General features: G+C 36.9%; 1 long non-coding RNA gene and 1 other non-coding gene across 2 annotated transcripts in view; one reads left to right on the plus strand and one right to left on the minus strand.

Moving 5' to 3' along the window:
- Positions 1 to 5,052: 5,052 nt before the first annotated feature.
- On the minus strand, positions 5,053 to 5,124 carry Trnaw-cca (transfer RNA tryptophan (anticodon CCA)). The gene has a single exon. It is a non-coding gene; the product is annotated as a tRNA-Trp (tRNA).
- A 683-nt stretch (positions 5,125 to 5,807) lies between these two features.
- LOC133838658 (uncharacterized) overlaps positions 5,808 to 25,915 on the plus strand; it is a 30,473-nt gene continuing 10,365 nt past the window's right edge. Inside the window, exon 1 of the long non-coding RNA XR_009893966.1 lies at positions 5,808 to 6,144. This is a non-coding gene — a long non-coding RNA (uncharacterized LOC133838658). The remainder of the gene's footprint in view (positions 6,145 to 25,915) is intronic.

The raw sequence follows: 25,915 nt of genomic DNA on the forward strand, positions 1-25,915 counted from the left end.
ATAATTCCGCTAAAGCAATAATGTATGTATATTTGGATAACTAATACAATATTCTATCTATATATAACATTTTGCTGTTCTCTATCCGTTAGCTAGACTATTAATCTTTAAATGTATAGGTTATAATTTTAATATGAATGAATCTAAATGATAAATAATAAATATAGTTTCTTCCACTCAACTTGCATTTTTGTTGGATTCTTCCATCTTTTTAGATAGCTAATTTTTAATATTTCAAATTGAAATATTAATATGAGTTAACTTAAGCATAAATACTGTTTAATTCCTTTCTCGCAATTGTAAATTTGTTGCCTTCTTTCAGTTTGTCTTGATATTATATATATTGATTAATATTTTAAAGTAAACTTTAATTCCATCAATAAACTGTAGCTTCTGTTGTTGAAATTTAAAATAGTAATTAATTTGAATTTATTTGCTCCCATTTAATTTTCACTTGTTGGTCTCTTCCAACAGTTAAATTGCAACCCTAGAGATTAAAATATTAATATAAAATCTAATAAATTCAGTATCGGAAACACATTTATAAATAAATAAATATTATTTCTCCCTCTAAATTCACACTTTTTCCTTATTTTCAGATCAACATTAATTTAAATTTAAATAAAATCCAATTCGAATTTTTTTTCTCCCCCTCAATTTGCACTTTTGTTGCTCTCTTCTAATGGGTTAAAGAGCTAATCTTTGTATCGTATTGATCTACTACCAGCGATGGCAGGCATTACTTATATCCACACTCGAGTATCCAATTACCCCCCTGAGAAAGGTCTCTGGAATCCCCATCGACAGCAAAGACATCGCTCAAGCAGCGGGAATCAAACAAGACACACAGAGCAGAGAGAAAAGCAGACATGTCAACAAGTCTCTTGACTGCATTTGATGGTAATTGCCAGAAAGAAACAAGAGTTGAGACAAGACTTCACCTGACTACCATCTATAAATTATTGAAAGTGAGCTACGCTTCATGTGCTTGCCACTCGGTGGCAACACTCAACTCCGTTCCGTTCAGTTCAGTTCAGTTGAGCTGAGCTGAGCTCAGCGATCGCGTGTCTTGGCCACTTACCCACAGCTCAGTGAAGGCCTCTGACTTATCTCTGATCATATGGCGAGGGCTGAACTGCGTCTGCTCTTTCTGTCCGTCTTTCCGTCTGTCTGTCTGTCCTTCTTATGCAAGGCTTATCAGCGCACATCTGGGCATCAATAACGTCTTTATTCACCCAGAGAGAGAGAGATCGAAATGAGATTGAAGAATTCACTGTTGACACTCGCCATAAAAACAAAAACTTGGCTTGAACTGCGTGTTTTGACCTTACAACAACGTTTTCTGGGAAACCAAGTAGCTCCTTGACAGGTGCTCTCCTACTCTCTTTCTCCTACTCACATGCTAGAGGGTGGTCAACATGTCTTCGGCATTATTTATAGACTCCCTATGTTCTCCAATTGTTGACATGTTTGTTTACACGGGCTAATTTCGTGTTCCAATTATTACGGCGCCCCATACAGCAGATGCATCTCCAGTTACCCAATGATGACTGTCAGCTTTACTTCTCGTTACGTTTTATTTTATTTTTTTTTCGTTTATCCGTTTCCCAATCGCATGCTTGATGTCTTGTTGTACTCTGGTTTATTAATTCGGGGATTTGGGGAATTAGCTTGATAGCTTTGAGTGTCCCTCAGTTGCGTTGGCTGTTTGGTTTGTTATTTGTTTGCATTCGAAATGGACACGAAATGAATTCTGCTTATAAATATGCATAAATTTCGCTGTACATCTGAGAAAAATATGAGCATGTCATGTCCTGTTTATGACGCTGCCACCCCAGGGAGAAGCTTCACAGTTGTTGCGAAAAACAAGGAGGCCACAAAAAATTAATAGGTTGTGGGAGTTGGTTGGTCAAAAGCGCTGGCTAAATGACCCAGGCCAATAAATGAGAGCTGAACTCACGTCTGCTCCATAAGCCAAGTTGTCGTCTAATCAGGGAAAAATATCAATTTCATATCACGCACTTCCTGTTCCAATCGGCGCCAAATCATATTTCAAATAACGAAACCAAAATTAAATAAACAAAGGATGTGACCAACTGACAGCGCTACCGATCGAACGATCGATCGATCGAAAACGTAGCAAACACATAACGCTGATCGTTAAACATAGACGAAAAAAGAGAGATAAGATCCCGAAAACCGAAACTGAATTCAATTCCATTCAGGCTAAATTGTCAACGTGTGTTTTCTCCTTCTTGTTTTTCTTGAATTTTTTGTCGTCCCTTTAGGAGTCGGAGAACAAAAGGAATTTATGACTTGTGTCACTTTCAGCACCATCAACTCGTAACTCAGTCGCGCAGTTCAAGCTTGAATTCCACGTATGTGCGCTTCAAGAATTAAGATACAAACATGCTCAAGGAGCAGGAAGATCACATCGCAGCCATGGCTGATTGTGCCCAGGCAGGCAAACACAGACCTCAGACCTCAGACCTCAGGCTTCAGACCTCAGAGTTGAGACCAGGCAAGACGAAGGCGCAATCGCTCAAGCATTAAGAAGGCCTGACGCTGCCGCACTCCTCTGCTTCTGCTGCTGCTTCTTCTTGCATGCATTGCGTCGAGATAAGTGCGTGGCGATAAGCACGACAGACGACAAGCGACAAAGAGCAAACGACAAACGACAAGCGAGGAACGCTTCATTGGGGCTGCGCCTGCGTAAAAATACCTGAGCAAAGGAGCAAGCCAGAGGAGAGGTGAGCTGAGTTGAAGCAGCTTGAACAATTGCACACTTAAATTACTGCATGCAACGCACTTACACAACAGTTTGCTAAGCAATGCTAAAGGCGCCTACTGAAACCAAGAGGCGTCCTTCACAAAGGGGGGAAATAATGACTCAATCCTTACTTGAAGAGAAGCATTGATTGAATAACTTTCAGTTTTACTTCAAGCCAAAATACCCTTTTAGACTGTACCATATTCAATTTATGAAATGATGGATATATATTATGAATTAGTCTTGTGCAAGATTAATTATTTTAGTCGCTAATTACACATATTTATTTAATAATATTGCCATAAATATTGTATTGTTTCAATGAATACTTATAATTGTTTACTTTTTATTGCTTAGGCCGTAAATATATTCTCTTCCATAATTGGAAAGTGCCTTACAAAATCTTAATTATTTTTCTATATTTTCAAAATATAATTGTTTGCGAATTTATTCGTACGTGATATAAAGAAATTATGTTAGACTAAATACAAGTATTTGGAAAGCACGTAGAATTCCCTTAATATGCCAATTTTATAAACTTACCAGTTAAATATCATTTGTATTTCTATGGGGAAAAGAATAAGAGGAAAGTAATCGCTTTGAAAATTTTCATTTAAAGTAAATCTTTATTGAAATTTGGTCGCATTTTATAAGCGCTACAAAGCAAATATTTTAATTAAATTAATGATATATTGATGTAAACAGAGTACTGAAACTACTAAATACATATTTTAAAGTTGAATGGTTTGTTAAATAAAGTTTTAAAATGTACCTAGTTCAAGACTTAAAAATTGAATAAATTAAAACATTGTTAAAAAACATATACATTATTTTTCACATAATATTTTAGGTTTCTTTTTCTTAAGCTATATTAAGCTATTTCATATATTTTTATCCCAATTACAATATAATACTACGCATTACGTCAGTGGTTTTCTATCGCGATTGGAAAATATTTTAAATGATTTTCAATTGCTTTCAAGTGGTCGTTGAGATGCACTCTTGAAAATAGTTGCAGCATCTGCAAGGTTGTTGACAACAAGAAAAATCTAATGAAGTCGTAATTTTCTCAGATGCATAGACAAATCTGTGACTTTGAGTCTTGCAAGTACAAATGATTGTTATCTGTTTTTTTTAACTCATAATCAGCAACTAATTGCCGCGATTATGCAACAGTTGAGTTGCGTTTGGTTTGGTTTTTTATCTCAAGTGCTCACTAATGAATATACAAGAACATGTGAATATCATTCATATTGATGGTAATCAATTAATGTCGCAAGGCACCCGCATGACATTCTCTTCCCTTCCCTCCTCCCTTTACAGATACTCGAACTAACAATTTGCTGAGCTCATTTAAGTCAACTTATGCCAACCAGAATACTGGTAATGTGCATTCAATTTGAAATGTTCATTCATTTATTCAATATTCGTTGCACATTTGCGCATATTATTTGCATAAGCTCGAAATCCAATTGATAAATATTCAATTAGCTGACTCGAAACTATTTAAATAATATTTCTAGCGTAGATAATTATGTAAAATCAGAGAATCTCGTAGTGAGGTTAGCTGCTATATCTTTACATTGTATATTTATTGTATTATTACATGAATGAAGTATTTGACCTGCGTATAAAAATGCAACTCATTATATTGCAAAATTACATATTAATCGAATGCCATTTGCAATGCAAAGTGGAATGCAAATGATGCCCATAATACTCGTAATCACAAGAGTTCAGTTCATTCTCTGTATTCTACAAGAATGTATATAAGTATATAGTGATGAACACAAACAGGTCTGTATACATGTGGCGCCCTCTGGCGGCGGAATCAAAAGGAATCGAAGACGCTAATTACATTATGTTAGCGTGCTGCATTTTGTTCGCACTTCCTGCCGTTAATGCCGCATTGAGCATTTTTATTGGCCATCGAAGTGCAATTAAAGATCGTAAATAATGTGAATAGAAAATCAAATATGTTAAACTGGGGAAATGAAGCGAACAAAGCGACGGCGCTTAGGGTTTCTCTCTTGATTTTTCACACCTCTAACGAGTTGAAACCCTTTCGCTGAAGTATTTGAAACATTTGGTGTGAACTTGTTAAACATTTGTCTCGCTTTCGAAGGACAATAAATGCTGAGTTGGTTTTGTAAATGTATTTATTTTTGTTGTTCCCAAAGCAAAGACTTTAAGACTAACAACAAAAATTTGCCATTCCTCAATCTTTTTAAAAATATAACAAATTTTCACTCTTTAAAAAATTAAAAAAGTATCTCAACTGTTGACCCCGACGTGATTTGAACACGCAACCTTCTGATCTGGAGTCAGACGCGCTACCGTTGCGCCACGGAGTCAGTTGAAACAAGGCAGCGATAATTGTCAATTTGAAGTGAAGTCTATTGTTGAATGAAGTAAATATTTATTTACGGCATAATTTAAAATCATTGTCAAAGCATTCAAACCCAAAGATAAGTGAGAATATTTATAATTAAAGATTATGCACACATCTGATAAGAAATATATATTATTTGCTTTTATGTATCTCTGGTAGTTCTATTAATAGCGTTGCTATCCGGGAATGCATTAGAAATTTTAATGTGCGCAAAAAATATACATATAAATAAATTTGTATACTAAATAAATAATAGCTAGTGTTTCTCTATTTTGAAATGTGTCAAGTTTGTGTAATTTCTTTATATTTTATGATGCCCAATATTTATAGAATAATGAATAATCTTATCTTATCTCTTAATAAGTTTCTCAATGACAGAAACAACTTTACTTTTTATCGTCACGAATCTGGCGAATTCTAATTAAAAAGTCTATAGTTTAAATACAAATTTTATTCAAAACTTAAATATAGTTTAGTTTATTTACAATTTTTGTTTTGTTGTATGCAACAAAGTTTCAATACTTAAATTAACAAATAATATTTCAATACTTAAATAAACAAATATTATTTTGACATTTTTTACTTTCATTATATTTTATTAAAAATAAATATTCCCCAAGCATAAGATGTCATTTGGAAATAGTATTATAGTAAAAACGAATAATATTATTTAAATTCTTTAAACACAATATTTCAAGCACAACGTTTTACATATTAAACTAAAGTGATATTTGAGTGTTTTAAGTTTTTGTTTTATATCCCCTTTAAATATGATAAATGCCTCAAGTGTGTGGTAAAGTTTGAATGAAATTGCTGCACATCTCAAATATCTTTAGGATTCCCGTGACGCTTCAAGTTCATGAGCGATTTAATGATCTTTCGTGAAGACTGTGCTATCGAAACGATCTTTGGAGGCACTTTTGGATTTGTATCCAAAAGGGAATGGAATCAATTGCAGAGAAAAATTCCCCTATGCATGTAAGTACTTCTAACGATTACACATTTTATGTGCACTTTTCAATCTTTACGATGGTGCTCAGAGGCACTTCTTTGCATACCAATGTGGAATATGCTCAAAGTCCAATCAAACGACAGCCCCCTATATGTTTTAACGACACTTGCCACAAACATCTGATAGAGAGAGAGAGAAAGAAAGAGAGCGGGAACTAAAACATAAATTGTGCATTTTTGTTAAATGATTTCTTGGTCATATCTAAATCTAATAAGTGAACCTCTATACGATATGGATATATATATTTTTAATTTCTTTTCCGAGGAAAAGTGCTCATAAAAGTAAAGGAGCGGTCATAAAGCAGGCCAATCCCTCGAATCCCCCCAGACACAGTGCCTCTTGTATTGTTGTGGCCAAAAGGTGTGAATTTCTCGAGTCGCGAGCATTCCCTGATTAATATGACTCAGGGGCAGCAGCAGCAACAGCAAACACAGACGGCAGAGCAATGAAAATGAAAATGAAAATGAAAATGAGCAGCTAAAGAAATGGATAATAAAATTATAAAATGGAATGTTTTGTTCCATCTTTATGATACAGAGTAAATAATTCTGTTTTAGGCTCTTTTCGTTTTTTATGACAATTTTGAAGTTGCTTTCTCGAAAGTTTTATGCGCGTGTCCTTTTCAAATGCGACGGCAATGGAAGTGGAAAATGCCAAAAGTTTTTTTTACGATCCAGACAGCTGACGTACAGTTGACGCAACAAATGAATCGTCATCGACAGTTATCGATAACATCATCATCGGCTGCACTTCAAAGGCACAAAATGCCACTTGAGATTGCATCGGAGTCCGACTTGCTCTCGGCATGTGGCACACATGTGATTGAGCTCCTAATGAAGCCATTAGCAGCGCCTTATCTGCAAGGATACACACAGAAAGGCAGCCCCGAGAAAAGGTCTTTTGTTTGCCACAGTTTTTTTTTTTGTTTCATCGGGCAACTAATACGCCCAAATTAGATCAAGATCAGGTCGCTGCCCGAGGCCAATAATAGTAGAGCGCATATTGGCAGCTGTTCTTCCGCCGAACTGAGCTCAAGCGGATTTTGGTAAACCGAACTGAGCACCCTCAATCCTCTGCTCTGACTCTGACTCTTGTGGGCAGGCAGACAGGCATTAACTTCACTCTAGACATCTTTGTTCGTCCTCTCTCGATATCATCATCAAGCATTTTTCTTTCTGCCATATCATGATAGCACCTGATGCTGACCCAAACTGGTCATTAGGCAATTACCAAACTGGCATTTAAAGTTGCTTGAATAAGGTGTTTCTCAAAGGATCGCAGTACGCAAGTCCTGGCCATAAATTTTGCAAAAAGTCTGGCGCATCCTGGCGCTTTACAAATATTGCAGCACTTGAGCACAAATGCTGCATCTAATGTGCTGCAACTGCAGCTGCACTCCTGCTGCTTCACTTTCTACTTTTCACTTTGGCAAAGAGTTGCAAGAGTCCTTCTCTGCATCTGCCTCCCCCTTCCCCCCTTGGCAGTTAGCTGCTCCCGTCTGCTGGCTCATCTATGTTTTATTGCTTCCGCGCACTTTCGCTTGCCGCAGTCACAACAGCAGCCACGCCTTCAACGACAAAGGAGCGACTTAGACCAGAAGCTCGCACACTCGTATTGCATATGTGAGAAAGTTCTCATGTGCATGGGGAAAGGGAAAGGGGATCAAAACGAAGAGGGGGGCGGTTGAGCATCCGCTTAAGCGGAAGCTGGCAGCCTTGTTGCCGTTGTCTCTGCGTTGTTGCCACATTTTGGCGGTTGCTGCGAATGGTTTCCTGTCACATGCGTTGGCGTAAAGCATGACACAGATGTCTCTCCACCACAGCACTCTCTTGCCCCCTTCCCCTTCTCTTTCTACCCCCTTCAGCAGTTCTTTGGAAAAAAGCAACAGGAGCAGCATCCTGCAGGATACACGCCTGGCAACTGTTCACTTTCGCTGCCACTTTTTGCCAGTCTATTCCTTTGCTGCTGCTGTTGCTGCTGCTGCTTCTGTTGCATTGTCATTAAACTTTAACCGCGGCATCTGTCACTGCGTAGTCCTGCCACAAGGACAAACAGACAGCAGACGGCAGACGGCAGAGAGGACACAGCAAGCACAGTGCTTTAAAGCCTGCTAAATTTTAATTGCCCACATGAATTTACAGCGCCAGCGCTAAGAATCAGTCCGAAAAAAAGAGTGAACAACAAAAAAATGGAGCAGAGTTGCAAGCGTTGCTACCGTTTTTATTGCTGCCACTGAATGCTGAATGCCACGTTTTTATGGGGCGCCAGTTTCCATATATCAAGAATTAATTAGCGTAATGCAGCCAGAGCGAGATGGCAATAGCAAAGGGTTTTTTTTTTGTGAGTGTTGCATGCCACAACAGTGCAGTGGCAAGGACTGTGCCAAGTGATCGTGAAAAGTATTTTACTCGCTTTACATTTTTTTACTACAGCTTCCTCTTTTTGTTTTGCGCTTCTCTTTTTTATGACAGCCTGGGGGCTACGACGAAGAGGGGTGGTGAGGGGAAGAGGAGTTGCAGCATTAAATATGCGTGGACACCATTTACATGATGATGTGGTTGTGGTTGTGGCTCCATTCTGTGGCAGCTGGACAAATGCGCCACTTGCACAACAGTTTTGCCTTCTAAGTTTGATCGAATTACCAGAGTCCCATGAAATAGCGGGTAATATGAAGATGCTGTGAATAATTTGAGAAGATAAAATATTTATTATCACATTACAATTACTTTAACGACTAATTTTTCTTTGTCATCAATCAGAATAATTTATGGAACTTTAATTTAAAGTTGACAAATTTCGAACTTAATGCAGACAATTTACAGATGTGAGACTCGACCTCCAAGTTGTTCTGGGAAATAATAAAAACAAGAAAGCTACAGTTGAGTAGGCTCGACTGTGAGATACCCGCTAAAAATTTTTAATATATACAAAGCAGTGCGGTATTATTCTTATACCTATGTAAAATGTACTGCAAAAATACTAAAATATGCCAATATATATTATATCGTACAAAATATACCAGATTGTTAGCAAAAGCAACAAAGTCCTGCTAAGCAGATGTTTTTCCTCATACAAAAGTATTTCTTAAATAATTTCTAAAATTTTTATCTGATCGCAGTCCAATCAGGAACCATAAAGACTATAGTTATTATTGTATTCACCAACAACCCGACTATAGCTTGAAAATTACGCTTGTTATTTTCAATCGATTTGTGGAGGCTAAAGTGGGCGTGGTAAAAATTTGAAACAAACTTGATCTGCCTGCAAAAATAACAAATGCTGTTGAAAAAGAATTATATTTCTATCCCTTATAGTCTCTGAGATCTTGGTGTTCATACGGACGGACAGACAGACAGACGGATATGGCTATATCGTATCGGCTGTTTATGCTGATTAAAAAAATATATATTTTTTTGTGTTGAAGATGGCATTTCAAAGTTAATTCTTGGGAGTAAATAAATTATTCTTCTTATTTATTAGTTTTCACAAAGAAATTACTCTAAAGCAGAATGTGCAATTAAGTTTTGTATGTGGTATTTTATTAACGTCTCATTGTTTTTTTAATTATTAATAACAAAATTTTATTCAGCTTCAATTTGAATTTGAAAATACTAACACAGACAATTTCAATTTTAATAGTATTATAGCTTCATTTCTTTCGACGAAATTGAATAATTCATATTTATTCATAATTATTCCACTTAATAAATATTTACATATTATTTGTTCCATAGCATGGTTTTGTTATTGCAGTCAACTAAATGTATCTTTTTTGAAGTGTGCTTAGTTACTTTTAAAATTTGACAAACATAATGATTTAAAGAATTAAAGGAACAATTGTCGCTAATAAGTAATCATAAATTTTTAAAAAAATTATTGATGTTCCATAATGGTATTGAAATGCCCTTACATAACAACAGATTTAAGAGAAAACCTCATTATAAAAAACTTTTCATGCTTGTGCTATTACTCTTTTAATTTACAATATATTGGTATTTAGTAACACTTAGTAGGTTTATATATGTATTATAAAAACAAATAAGTACATTATTTCGTTCACTCTATAAAATTTTAGTAAATATGCTACACCTAATATCATAGCTATAAAATAATGATAGAGCCATTTTCTCTCCTTTTCTTTAAAGTAAAATCACCGAGTTTTGAGGGAATTGTTGGGGAATGTATATCAGAATAGTACTGATTCAACATTATTGAAAATTAGTAGATAAAACACAAACAAAACTAGATTAGACCACTTGAGCAGTAGACTAATCTTTTCAGCAGAACCTCTTATTATCGTTCAAATAACATTTAGTCGCTTTAGGCAGCGAAATTTGAGCTCACTTGAAGGCAATTTGAACTAAAAATTGTTCACTTTACAGACACTAATAAATTTAAAGTGTTGAAGTTGAGGATCCGCTGTCTTCGAATAGAACTCTCAAAGTCAGCTGCGTGTTTAAAAGGCAGCAGTTAGTTATTGGTTGAGCAGAATCTTCCCCGTTAAAGCAACTTTGCGCTGTAATTCGAATACATCAGCACTCACTTTTCCACTTTTGGACATTCGCGTAGTGGCAGTGCATTAATTAAATTTTCGCCAAATTAAAAGCAACTTTTCTGGAACGAGAGAGATAGCGGCTACCTGTGAACGCCCCTTGCTCTGCGACTTGGCAAAAAAAGTTGCCACGCCAGACACAGAGGATGGGGCAAGAAGTAGTGCCTGAGGGCACATGTCAGGGGCCGGGCAGAGCGCCATTTTGTAGCCAGCTGCATGTGGCAGGCGACAATGGCAACAACAGCAGCAACAACAATAATAGCCAAGGTGAACCGCACAAGCGCAACAGCAACAACAAATTAAGCTACACTGGAAATTGCAACCCGAAAAGCCAAAAGCGTTCAACCAACAACGCACTGTGTGAAATTTTAATGCGCAAATTGCAGTGTGTGTATTAGTGTATGTTTATGTGTGTGTGTGTGTGTGTGTGTGTGTGTTGCCCAACAATCAACCAAGCAGCCAACCAACAAGCATCAACAGCAACAGAGACAGCAACAAAAAACAACAACAACAACAACAACTGCAATACGTAACGTCAAAAGCAAAAACTTTTGTTGTCTGTCTGTGGCAACAACAACCACATTGACAGCAACAACAACACAACCAGGGGCAACAACAAGATGGCAAACGGACAACCGCATTCATTGGCGGCACAAAGTTTTGCACCTGTCGTCGAGCGAAACACGTTGATTGCACCCGCCGCTCATTCAAGTCGTCATCGTCGTCATCGTCGTCGTCAACGACTTCCACTGATTGTTGCCATTTGTGTTGACGATCCTCGCGAATCGCTTGCGCCATGTTGCAAGTTCGCAAAGGGTCGGGGCAACCAGTCAGCGCTCGACTTCGAACTGAAAAGGAAAAAGGGAGTTCATAAAACTATTCATTTAAACAGTTTTGAGCAGCCACAGAGTACTCATTTTTATTCGCATTAAATGCTTTTATTTAACCACTGTTATAGCTGTTATTACAGTAATTCAGTAGCCTGAGTAGTTGTTACAATATTTCAACACTTTTTGATTGATTTTGAATATGGGTAAGAGCAATAATAAAACAAAAACAAAATGGAGAAAATAAACAAGAGTAGACAAACTTTTGTTTATAAAATAATGCATATTACATCTACAACAAATAAACAAATTTATAAGTTGGTAGAATTAGCAGAATTAAAAGAAGCTGTTAAGAAAATGGTTTAAACATCAAATGAAAATTTGACTATGAAAATTGTGTAGAGTTTAAAATAGCTCCAGAGATACACATTCAAATATTTAGAAGATTTCAAGTTATTCAAAATTTTCACGCGAACATTCAGATTATTACTAAATTTAACACTTGTTCAAGACTAATTCGACATTAATATAAAAACACTTTTTGCTGTTTAAACTATCAGATAACTTTAACAAAAACAATATATACAGATATATAGTTACTTTTAAGCTAGAAAATATATAGAATAATATAAGTAAAAATATTAAATATTCTTTTTTGGGAAGCCAAATTCATAAATATAAAATGTGTTCATAAGCCAGTTAATAAATATTTCACATTAGTGGAGGAATAAATAAGTTGTAATGAAAAGCAGACAAATTTTGACAAATTAATATTTTCTAATATTTAAAATGAAATAGAACATAAAAATAATAAAAGTGCTTCTCCAAAAAAATACATTTGTTTTAATCTTGGCAATGCAGCCTACCCAAATTATAATACAGTAAATTTGTTGCATGTTAAAAATTGCAAAAAAATTGTTTGGATTAAAATGTATCTGAATCACAGAATAAATTATATAATATTATGCTAACTTGAATTTTTAATTAAATAATAAATAATCTACATTGTATGTAAATCTCATTCTATTTGCCTTTTTCTTCATTTTGTGTCTTTCTTTTGGGAAATAAAGTTCATCTAAGTTTATCTGTAACTAACATGATCTGTCACCTTTCTTCTCCCTCTGGCGTTGCAAATTTCTAGCAAAGCTTTTGTTGTTCCGCCTTCCGTTCTTCAACATTCAGTTCCCATCTGTTTCTCGTGTTCAGCCATTGTTCACATGTCTCACCCTTTCGGTATCTCACTCTATCTCACTCGCACACTCACATTGTGTTGTTCTCTCAACATTTTTTGCAGTTTGCCATGTTGTTGTTAATTGTTTTGTTTTTGTGCTGTGAGTGCAATTGTTGGAACTTGTTTGGACAACGCCCACTTCCTGTTTATGTTAATTTCTGGCAACGGTCTGGCAACGCTTTTTATCAGCAACGAGCGCATTCGCTGAATAGACAATTCATAACATAAATCTCGCAGCCCAGTGTTGGTAAATGGCAAAAGGGTGGCATGGCGTGGAGTGAGGTGGAAAATGCTTGGAATTCCAGACAAAATGATTGGCATGAAAGTGCTCCTAAAAGGTGTTCGTCCCATTACGTGCAGCTCGATGCATTTTAATGATCTGCCAGGCCGCAATATAATTTCAATTTTGCATCTTTCAGCTGAAAACTGAAACTGGAAATTGATTGCAGCAGCAGCAACAGCGGCAGCAGCAACGTGGCAAGCAACTATAGCTGCGGCAACACGCAATGCTGTGCAGTGCAACAATTGCAATTGTTGGTTTAATGAGCTCAAAAATGCGCAGAACAATGAAGCCTCTGAACGTGAACGGACAAGAGATGCAATTGCAATTTAAACCCCCCTTTTCACCTTCTCCACCTCTCGGAGAGACTGACTACAGACAACAACCAATCCCGGTCTGAGAGCCAAGTTGCCATTTGCCTAGCACTTTGGCAGGCCATCGGCAAACTGAAGTTGGGACTTTGCTGCACTCGTAATTAAATGCAATTTTATTGCCACGATCAAAAGCAAAAGGGCAGCGGCGATGGCAAATGGCAAATGGCAAGATAGGTGGGCCACCGGATAGAGGAAGCAAGTGTTGAAATGCGGCGATGCGCTGCTAACTTGATTTATGCAACAAACAAGTGCCGCCCCCTGGCGTCCAGCGCCTCAACTTCCGCCTAGGCCTCGGCAAGAAAACAATGACTGCGTAATTAATTTCAAAGTAAACAATTTATCAAGTGCTTGGCGGCTTTGCCCAACCAAGCAGCCAACCAGCGATGAGCCGAGATCCGACCGACAACCGACAACCAACAACTGACAAGCGGAAAGCGCTTTCAAGTGGGCAGGGCTCACTTGCAGTGTTGCCAAACGCCGCAAAGTGCGCCCAAGGGAGCCAAAGTTCGCTTCGAGTGCAGGCTTCACAAAATGAACTGCAAGCACCGCGAACATGATTCATTTCGACATTGAAGTGCAGTTTGCAGCTAAAATACAAATAATGCTGACCAAGATTTGACAACTAGCCCTTGACAAGGATTTTCTGCAGAGCAGTGTTAAACAATGGAATGCATAATCCCTAATCCTTTGGCTCCACAGTTTGCAAAATTATTAAGGAGCACCTCTTAAGGATACCCGAAAATTGTTAATGAATGTTAAATTCTCATATTTCTCAATTGGACCCTTGGGCTGAGAAGATTATCGTGTTCATCATTATTATTATGGTAAGTACTGTAGTATCATAATCATCATCATCATCGTCGTCGAGGAACACATAATTAAAAGTACCAGAATTGTAATCCCTGGATTGCAGTTTGCCAAGCACTTTGCCAAAAATGCATTTAGCATTTGAACAAGAAATTTGATTAAGAAAGCGCTGCTTGACTAGGAGATACTCTATCACAAAAAGAATGAATATAGTGAATGAATATTCACCTTATAGAGTTGTCTATCAAACCCTTTATATCATCAAGTACAGCGCATAATCAGCAACGTGCTCTGCAACTTGTTAAAAAGGGGCAAAAGTGCAATTTGAATGAGATTACAATTATTTGATTGCTGGAGAGGCAAAAGTTTTAGCGAGTTCTTGCAGTCATAAATTTATCGAGATAATTCCGTTAAAAGTAATATCAAGATTGTACGCACCTTTAGCCATGAATCATTTGCGAGTCGCAGTGAGTGAGTGAATCATTAGCAATAAGAGCATGAATGGCCAAATGAATGAATTGCTTTCGCTTGTCTCGTGTCTCTCTTGTGATGCAAACTAAGGAAAAACTCAAACGCACCGCTTGGACTCGACTGCAGGTTTTCCCCCCTTCCTTTTGACAGTTTCATAAATTAAGACATTCAACAATAAACAAATAAACAACACACATGTTTGTGGTTTTGGCAGACACAGAGACACAGAGAAAAAAGAAAAGCGAACGAGTTGATGAGCGAGATGGAGACTGAGGACAGAGAACAGAGGGAGAGAAACAGGCAGCTTCAAAGAGTTTGTCAGGCGGCAAAGTCTGTCGCTAATTATGCGAGAGTTGCCCCCCTCCCCATTGCCACTCCCCCTTACCTTTTGCTCTCTTCCCGCATGCTGCCTGTCTACAGCAATTGCGTTACACAAAAGGCGAAAAGCGAACGCCAAAAAGCCGAAAGTCAAAAGCGACGGGCCGAATGACATGTGAAAATATGCAAAATGCAAATGAATATCAAAAGTGAATGAATTGAGTCTGGTCTACGGGTCTCTCTCCCTCTCCCTCCCCCGACCCCCTCCCTTTGTGTAGATGGAGGCGGAGGTGGAGGGTAAGGGTTACTCCACTGCACTTTTCACTCATTATATTTAATGGCCAGACGCAAGACGAGTTGTCAACCAGGCTCTGCTTTAATTATGTTGTCGAAATTCGCATTAATTGCCAGTGAAAACGCGAGTACTGCACCCAACAAAACAACAAACTTGCTATTTTAATGTACTTTCGGTATACCCAGTAAAAGTTATCAAGAGATTATATAACTTGTAAGTGAGTTTATTAAAAATATTGAAATTGAAATATTTTGGTGTACTTAATATGCACTACTTTCTTATGTTCAACTTTTGTTAGTTTCGAAAGTAAATAAGTTGAATTTGAATTAAATTCTTAAGATAATTATTAAATAACATAATTTATTGTAATTCATAAACTATGGTTTACTTTCGTTCATTTTATTTATAAGACATTTTGTTTAAATAATTTTAATTAGTGTATGTAAGTTTTTAAATTAATTCTTGACACAAGCATAAAATAATAATATTATATATATTGAAGTCCATAAACTATTAATTACGTTCGCTCATTTGAGTTATAAAGTATTTTTCTTTAAAAGCTTACTTTCGTTGATTTTAAATTAAATTCTTAAGATGGTATTTTATTTGAAATGAATGATATAATTTATGGGTTTTTGTTTGTAAATACGTTTTCCTCTAAAAATATAATTTATTATTTCCTTTACACTAGTTATATAGTTAGTTATAGTTATAGTTCTATTATTATTGTGCCTAAGTAGAAAAGGTTCGATTGAGCATTACTTAATTATAAAGAAACAGCCCCTTAAAATATACAAATAATTGTCAAATACATTGTTCTATAAATATAACATAATAAACTAAAAATAGACAATTAATCCATTTTTAATATGCTAATAAATTGCAATGCAAATTTCTGATACAGTTTTACCACATATTCTATGCTAAGCCCATCATTAAAGGGTGGGTGTATATAGGGTATCTGCCAGTCGTTCAGTTGCTCACTCACCCGCACTTGCCTACTCAAAAGACAACTGACAGCAGTTTATGCAATTTTGACAAGCGTTTTAAATGTGCGTCCAACCGTCGACAGTTGTCAACTGTTATTGCTGGGTTGCCGTCTTGATTTCAGATCTGGATTGTGACTCCGATAATCGCCAGTTGTGGCGGATGTGCAACGCTTTAAGGAGAAGGAGGAGGAGAGGAAAGATGTCAAGCAGCGTGCATCTTAATGGATTTGGACGTCAGAGCACTTAATTACTTGCAAATGTGAGAAGGAAGGTCACAACTTAAAAGCGGGCCAATTGTTCGAGGGGAAAAGTTCAAAGGAAACTTCTGTCATATGGATTAAGCGACAAAAAAAAGACACGCAAAAGCGTATGCAATTAATTAGCTTTAGTTAATTGTAAATTGAATAACATGCAAAGAGTTTTAAAAGCAAGTTCAAATTCTATTTTCAATGTACTGCTCGCTTTATCCTTCTATGCTGGTTACAAGTCAAGGACAGCTGGCGGTCAGTAAACAGATTTGATTTATGTTAGCGCTTTTATTAAAATATCTCCCAACGACTGATTAACAACAAAGCAATGTTGGAGACGGAGATTGAAGGATTGGGGAAATTGAGGCGCTTCTTTAATTAAAATAGACAAATGGCGCACGATTGAGCACCAGACACCCCAACTCTAATCCCATCTCCATTTCTATCTCCATCTATATCGTATCTCTCCCATCTTTACCTAGTCGGTCACAGCTGTGCGCCTAATTTATGAAAAATTCACAAAACGAACTTATCAATCATAAGGCTAGCTCCCCTTTGGTCTCCCCTTGAGTCTGCTTTTGTCGCGAATTGTTGCTACATTGTTGAACGCTGTCAGCATTTTGGCAGTCGAGGCACGTGCCTCACTGCTGGCCAAGCTCTTTGGCTGCTCAAAGCAGAAATTCAATAGAAAAATTGCAGAGACATTGAAGACTCGCAGCATTTGCCACAGTTGCAGTTGCAGCTACAGTTGCACTTGCCAAACATTTTGCTGCTCGCTGTTCGCTGCTCGTTTATTGTAATTGTGGGCCAGCCAGACCTGAAGTGCATACTTCCAGACCGGCAGCGTCCCATCGCATCGCATTGAGTCCCTGATGAAGTTGTTGATAATGCGGCGGATGCTTTACTTTAGCCAATTTGGCTGGCAGCCGCTCAGCAGTGACACGATGTACGTGACCTGTTGGCTAAATGCCCACTGAGAGCCAAGAAAGGGACAGAAAGAAGGAGAATTAGAGAGAGAAATAGAGAAAGAGAGAGATAGAGAAAGAGAAGTTTGTGGATCAGCTTTAAGCTGCAGCTTGCACATCATTTATCAGTCTAGTGAGCTTGTCAGTTGCTCTAAAACCAGAAATGATTAATGAATTGCCAATTTTCGAAAAATACTTTTCATTTGTGCATATGATAATACAAATGTTTGTCTGAATTGTATATACAAACTGCCATCATAAAGTTAGTTCATATTACCTTAATTAATATTATTTCATTTCAATCAATAACTTTACTTTTTAATGTCATAATATCTTCAATAGAAAACAGTATTTAACGATTATTTATTTATTTTTATTTATATTATAATATTCATACGTTATTGTTGTTTTTATATTTTTCAATTATTTTCGGTACCATAGTTTTGCTTTCTATATAATTTAGCTTCCAAAAATTGACTATAATATAATCCAGTAATATTTACATTAATGATTGATGGATTGAGGTATAAAACCCAATTAATTAAACAACAATTATAATTAAATTACAAGACTTTTGACTCCTGATATTGGGTTGCTAAATTTTGTGATAATTTTACACTTTAAATTGGAAAACACATGTCTAATATCTTACTTTAATTCATTCTTTCTAGTCATTTGTCTTGTCTATAATATAGACCATATTCAAACACAAACCGAAACTTGTTTATTCAATAAATTCGTCTATAAATCCACTAAGTCAAACAATAATGTAAATAATAAAAACAAATAATGCCAATATTTTTAGTTTTTTTTATTGCAATACTATTTCAAAACTTAAAATATTGTTTACAATGCGCATTTCAAATGCCGCGTCGCAATGCTCAAAAATTAGTCACAATTACTACATTTTACACAAGAACATTAAAACAAAATTGAGTTTCCTATGAAGAGAATTCAAACAACGAAAAAGTTCTAAAAATAATAAAAAGATGCTGAACGTTGAAAAATGGAAATGGAAATGAAAATGAAAAATCAAAGACACGACAGACACGCGACCACAACAATTTACTGCTGTTGTGTAAAAGGAAAGTAAAAGGCAAAAAAGCAGAAGCAAAAGCAAAGCGACGACAAAGCAGCCAATAAAATTTCCAAGAAATTTTAATTATTCAACATTTTTAACGCCATGCAAAATGGGTGCAGAAAACCAGAAAAACCAACCAAAGAAACCAAACTGACGGCAAACTAATTAAAGACGCGTCCACCTACAAAACAGAGGCATTCAGATACTTACTCTCAACTCCCGATTCACGATTCCCGAATCCCCAACTGACGACCGTCGACTGTCGACTGTCGAGTCTCAAGATGCCGAACTTGCTGAGACAATTCGTGAAATCATACAAAGTTATATAGTCATCAAGTGCACATCAATCATAGGCCGCAAGAAGTTGCAGTTGAAGTTGAAGTTGGAGTTGAGGTTGAGGTTGGGGGCATTGTGGCTGATGATGATGCTTTGCCTGGGGAGCACACAACCGCAAGAAGAAAAGCGTGAAAAATTGTCGGCCATGACGCATCCCAGCAACAACTAAACCAACAACAACAGCAACTGCATTTTCACATTGCTAAATTTGGCCCAGAAAACCACGAAGAACATAGAGAACTCGTATCGCTGCCATGTGTAGGCATTTTGCTGATAATTAGCGACCGCGTAGAGTGAGGATTTTGCGCCCTAATTGATAAACGTGCCAGCAGCAAAGTTCCAACTCCTCTTCCCCCTCTGTCCCTTTGCCCCTTCTCAGTCGCAGTCGCAGTCGCAGTCACACAGTTGTGCCAAGAGTCTGTGCCGCCGTCTGGTCTTGTCTAGAGGGCCGAGAGTTGCCCTGTTGCCTGTTTCTCCTCGGCTTCTTCGGCCTGTTGCCACTTCCCTTGTTCTTCACCTCTCCTCTCCTCTCTACTCCCCTCCACTACTCTCTGCTCTGCTTTGCTGTGGCTGCGCCCCCTATGCGCTCTGGCGTAAAAATTATCTTAATGGACAATTTAAGAATCACTCATTGTGAATTATGCGGCGCATTTAGTTGCTGAGAGTAGTCCAACTTCTGGGATCTGGCAAATGCCTCTAAAGTATGTCTACAGTTTCAAAAACTTTCGCCTCCATCTCCCAATAACAACTTTAAATGTATCTGTGAAATGTATAGTATCTGCCTCAAATACAGTTTGTTTGCCTTAATTGCAATTAAAGGAATGCCAAGCTTGTCATGAATTATGCTTATTTTATTTTTAAACAACTTTATTTTAATATATCAATTTATAATTCATTAATACTTTACTTTACTTTACCCGTGAAAGAGTTGTATTTCATTTCATACGTTCTTTCTTACCTTTTTTAAGTGGAAAAGGTTAAATTCCCTGTACTTTTATTTTATAATATTAATTGGCTTTCATTTGTCAAGTATTCATATTAAAAAAAGCAATCGAATAACAATTTCATTTGATTTTTATTTGCACTTATTTGCGTTGACCATTTTGCAAACTACTCAATATCGAAGACCTCTCAAATTACATTTTATTATATTTTAATATGCTTAAAAATAAATGCATAAGAATCTATATGAAATTTGTAATTGATTTAGACTACAAGTGTTTTACGAAATATTTTATTTTATGAAAACAATATTAAGAAGTAGCATATGTAAATTTATTACTCAGTAACTATCAAAGTTTTAATTTTAAATGATTATGCTTTTTGTTTTTGAATCGGTCACTAAAAGTAATAGGCACAATATTAATTAAGTATATGTTTAAGAATATGCCCATATTAAACATATATTTGATTTCGATATTAAAAATAACAAAATTTGCAAAACATTTTATATTAAGTTTGTAATGTTTGGATAATATTTCATTTCCTTTTCTGATTTAGATTGCCAATATTTTGATGAATTTTCGAACTATTAAAACAAAGCGAAGTAAAATATTATTTTAAAATATTATTCAGTTATTTTTTTTAAAGTTAGTTGTAACATTTTGTTGCTATAGCTTTAGGAATACAAAAGAAATTCGCAAGACATCTATATAAATCTTCTAGCGTTTGGCTAATGTTTTGTTTTCCTGATTTCGATTGTAAATGTTTTGGAAAATTTCTTAATGCTTTCTTATCTTCTCCGCATTCTCAATTCTGGGCCATGTGTGGCACGAGGAATTCTCGATCTCATCACTCCATTCAACGGCCGCTGATGTTCGTGTAACGTCTTCAAAAGACTATGCGAAATGCTGCCAAGGGAATGTGGCTTGATCTACGCCTCTCTCTTTCTCTCCCTTTCTTTTGCTGTCTCTGTCTGTCGCATTGTCTGGAAGTCTGCGGTGTCTGCTGTCTGTTCGAGACGGGCAACCGCTTCATTCTAATGACTTTAATGAAATTTTTAATTCCCAGCAAATGTGAATTTATTGTTTTTTGGGCTGCCACTGTACGACTCCTTCCCCCCTCTGTCTGCCCCCTCGCTCTGTTGCTGTCGCTGTGGCAAGTTGCATGTTGTGTGGCCACTCAAAAATAAACAACAGGCGAGGCCAGAGCCAAGTGAAGTGCTGCACATTGAAGTGAAGTGTAGTGAAGTGGGTTGGGCAGCCCGTTGAACTGGTAGCAGCTCCAATCTTTTGGGGCCAGCAACAGAGACAAGCTGCTTATATAAGGCAGGTAGAGATGCAGAAACTGTGCAGAGTGGGAGGGGTGTAAGGGAGGGAGACGGGAACAGACCAAATGCAGATTAATCAAGCGCTCAACTTGCTGCTCACTGACTTTAGCTAGTCTCTGTTTATGATTTTCGTCTCAGTCTTCCTCTCACTCCCTCTCTCGCTTGCTCTCTCTCTCTCTCTCTTTCTCACTCTGTTGCTGTCTGTGGCAGCTTCTGTCTGCTGCCACTTTGCCAGCTGATTAATGTCTTACATGCGACGTTTTAATACCAATTTTTTATGCATATCCCAAAACGAATAAAACGGCGAGTAAAGTGAAAAAGTTGTAGTCACCACATCCGTGACATTTCCTGTGCCTCTGCGTGCGGCAGCCACAGTGAGCACTCACTAAATGAAACACAAGTAAGAAAGCTACTGTCGAGTGTACTCGATTGTATATATCAAAATAATACTTAAATATACCGAGGGCTATATTTGGTTCTGCATTCAAAATATACCATAGAGTATGGAATATACCATATTGTCAGACAAAGAAACTAAGACCCGATTGTAGTAGAAACAAACTTAATCTGCATGCAAACATAACAAATGCTGTCCTGCAGACACAAAGTATTAATACCCTTATTCTTCCCTATGGGTAGCGGGTATAATAAGCAGAGTTTTTCCAATATGAAGATATCTTACTGGGAGTTCACTGTGCTCGCTCTGTGGGGGGATTGAAAGGTGTTAATGCCAAAAACTTGCACAAGATTTGTACACAACTAATTTCAGTGTTCGCTCATAAAGACAAAGTCGACAACAGACTGACAATCCCAACAGAGTTTACTCCCCAGGACCATATCGAAATTGCCCGATGAGCAATTGCAGATAAGTTTTTCGGATAGAGAAGTTGTAATTAAAATGAAATTTGTTGTCTCAGGTGTGATGGCCAAATACTCACATCCTGTTCTCATTAGAGCGGCGCCCTCTTTTTGTGAGATGACTTAATAACCAGTCCAGTTTGTTGTTTCCAGTTCACTCAATTTTATTGGATAAGCGCATTAAGTGCTGCCCTCAGACGCAGACTGCAGCAATTTTTTATATCATTCGGTTAAATTAACCAATTTTCAGTTTCATTTCTATGTTCATTTTGTTCTTTCGTTCGTTTTAGTTTCCCATTTCGTTGCCAATTAGCGGCAACACTTTGTGACCCCCAAAAATAAAAATGATGGTCAAGGTGTCATTTGAGGCACCTTTTCTGATGATTGCTCATGATTGAAGACAGCAGTTGAACATCACAATAACGAGTTATATCACTTCCGATTCAACTAATTGAGGATTGAGGCGGTTGTTTGATTTGTAAAGAGAGTGAGCTATAAAAATGATATGTGAGATATAACAAGAGCTATTGTAAAGCAGACTAATTCTGATGTTAGAAAAGATCTGTTTGGAAATTCAAATAACACAATTTAAATAACAATTCACCTAATAAATGATTTCAAGAGGCTTAAAGCAAGTCCTTCTGTATTCACATACTCTTTATGTTAGGCAAACTCAATTAAAATCTAATTAAATTCTACCGGCATTTTATTCAATTTTTTTTGTCGCCAGCAGACACACACTCCACATACACTCTCTCGCACACACACATACATTAATGTTAAGCATCATGTAAACAGACACTCATAATGCTGCTGTTCACAACAACAACAACAACAGGAACAGCAACTCAGCCTCCATATCATTGACGAGCACTCAATGTCAGCTGCAAAACAAGCAATGACAACAGGGCGCATGGCCACGCCCCCAAACGAACACCCACACGCCCAGACACACTCGAGCAAAGAACAACAACACCAAGAACAACAACAACGATAGGCAAATCAAAAAACGCCCTCAACGCAAAATACAAAAAAAAGATAAAAAATAGCAGAGAAAACTGAAGAAAAAAACTTTACAAACTCAATTTTCATTTCTGACAAGTCCAAGGAAGGGAAAGGGAAAGTGGAAGGGGATGGGGAGGTGAAAACACCGCCCACATTTCCAGCTGCAGCATTCACAATTTTCTCATATTTAAGAAAAATATTTGTTTATATACACAGTATTGTATGCAGATAAATTTACGACTAGAGCCAAAGCTTCAGTCAACATTTTTTGGGGGGTGTTTCCATTATTATCTCTAAGGAGGTGTCAGCCACAGACGCAGAAATCTCCTCCCCTCCCCACCCTTGTTAGCCTCCTCAGGAGCAGCAGAAGTTGTAACCAGGGCGAGAACTGTCAACACCGAGGACACACACGCACACACTCACACACACATACACACACATGATATATTTATAAGTTGTTGAATTTTCATTTTCATTTCAATTTTCATTTCAATTTTACGAAAATTTCATTGTCTGAAGACAGGCGAATTGTCAATTGCCAGGTGAGATTAGCATATCACGCGCCCAGGGAGCAGCTGCCAGAGTCATTTCTCTGTGATGAGAGAGCGGCAACGAGCGGGGAGCCAAGATGTTGGAACTTAAGTGTGTTACAAGGGTGTTCGCAAAATCGAAATCGCTTTAATTTCGCCATCTACGGAACTTCTACTTTACATTGCAAAGTTAGTTCAGAAAACATAGTTTTTTAGTATGCTACATATGTATGTACAGAACTATATACCCTACAGTTTTTGACAATAATTTTCATCAGCACTAGTGACATTCAAAAATTCTTCAATGAATTTCAATATTTGTATGACATTCATAATATATATTTGTATATGTTAATATTCTTTTACAACAAATTTCATTATTAAAAGATAACATGCTCTTAAACATTTTATGTCTTACATTCCTTAACTTAATTTTTGAACTACAAACATTTAAATTTTATTATTGTATATAAATAAAATATATATATATATATAAATCTTTCAACTTTCTCTAAAAATGTGACGTTTTTGTTTTTGGGAACCGCTCTGCATGGCAGTTGAAATCCAATTATTTCATAATAAAATCAAATGATTGTATACTAAATCAATGCTGTCATTTATTGTATTTGATTTCTTAATGATATTTTCACAGCGCCAACGAAGATGAAGACGAGGAAGACTGTCAACAGCTTTGGGTTATTTATGTAGCACGAACACGCCCCCTTGGCACTATGAATTTATGAATATGCCTGTGAATATGCTTGTGAATACGCCTGTGAATACGAATGGTATTCGGTGTGCGAAGCGACAACACGAACACGAACTTAAGTACATATGGCAACAGTGTCGATCAGTGGGAAAATGTGGGCGTGTCACGCGGAAGAGTTGAAACATGGCGACGCGATGGTTGAGCGACTTTTTGGCCAATGCATTGGCTGCAACACAGTTGGGGCGTGGCAATTGGGGCAGGCAAAACAGCAGCGACAATCTCGTTGACATAGTCAAGTGTCTGTCAGATGCGGTGAAGCAGAGATCCCCACGACGAAAAAAGTTGCCACTGTTTCTCAAAAGTATTTCGATCTTCGATTCACGTCAACTTCAATTTCGATTTCGATTCGGTTGCATTGCGTTTGAAGTGGACCGCATTGAGGCAAGCAAAACTTTTGCGTCGTCTTATTGAAGTTCAGCCTATTAATAGGCGCATCATTTTGATGAATTGATGGCTCCCCAGTGGACGAGGCAAGGCAAGACGGCATCATCGATGAGTTCGTCGTCTGGGGCCTCGTTGTGCTCGTTTTAGTTTTGATAGTTTTTGAAAATGTTTCGCATTGATTTTCATTCAAGTTTGCTTTTACATTTCTTTTCGTTCGTTTTGTTATTTTCAGAGATTTTCGAAATATTTTCAAGGATGCATTGCATGTGCCCCAACGTCGCTGTGGCATGCCTCATGCCTCATGCCTGTGGTTGTGCGGCTCTCGCTGTGGCTGTCGTCGTCTGGGCGAAATGTCGTCAAGTTAATTAAGTGATTTATGCGCCTTGAGGTCGCGCGTCTACTTAATTATCAAATAGTGTGGCATTTGGGGAATGTTTTGGGAATTATTTCGCTGTCGAGATTCTCTCTCAGCTTCTCTCAGTCTCGTTTCACTTTTCCACTACTTCTTTCGTTTTATTTGATTTTTTTTTCGCGTTCTGGGGGCAGCTATAAAATTGGTTTATAGCTCACGCTTGAAATATTTCCAGTGGCTTATGGTAAAAGTGGCTGTCAAATAGAAAGAAGCCAAACATATGCGACCGAACTGCAGCAAAGGGATTGCAGCGACTATCTTATATAGTCTGAACTGTCGCTGTGATTGCAACTGCTAATCCCAAATTTTAATACAATTAATTTCGGGTAGCAAGGGTAGGATGAGGGGAATCAGACAATAAGTTTTATATTGGGAAGTTTCCTTCTTATTAAGTTAATATATTTCGACGATTTTATTGGGTAACCTTAAATATAGCAGAGCATACAACTATTTTATTCATTTAATGAGATGTTAGTCAATCTACAATTTGTTTATTATAATTGTGTTTTATTAAATTCAATTCTTAAATTCTTCTAATACAATTTGAATATAAATATAATTTTTAGTGCTGTTCTTCATGATTTCAATTAAAGATAATCTTGCTTTATTAAAGAGTATTTTGAAGAGAATATTTGTATTTATTTATTTATATGCAATACAAACTACTAACAAGTTCATTAAGTTTTATATTAGATCATATGTGGTAATATTGACTATATGGATATCTAATAAGTAAATAT

Source organism: Drosophila sulfurigaster, chromosome 2R, assembly GCF_023558435.1.
Source record: "Drosophila sulfurigaster albostrigata strain 15112-1811.04 chromosome 2R, ASM2355843v2, whole genome shotgun sequence".
NCBI lineage: Eukaryota > Metazoa > Arthropoda > Insecta > Diptera > Drosophilidae > Drosophila > Drosophila sulfurigaster.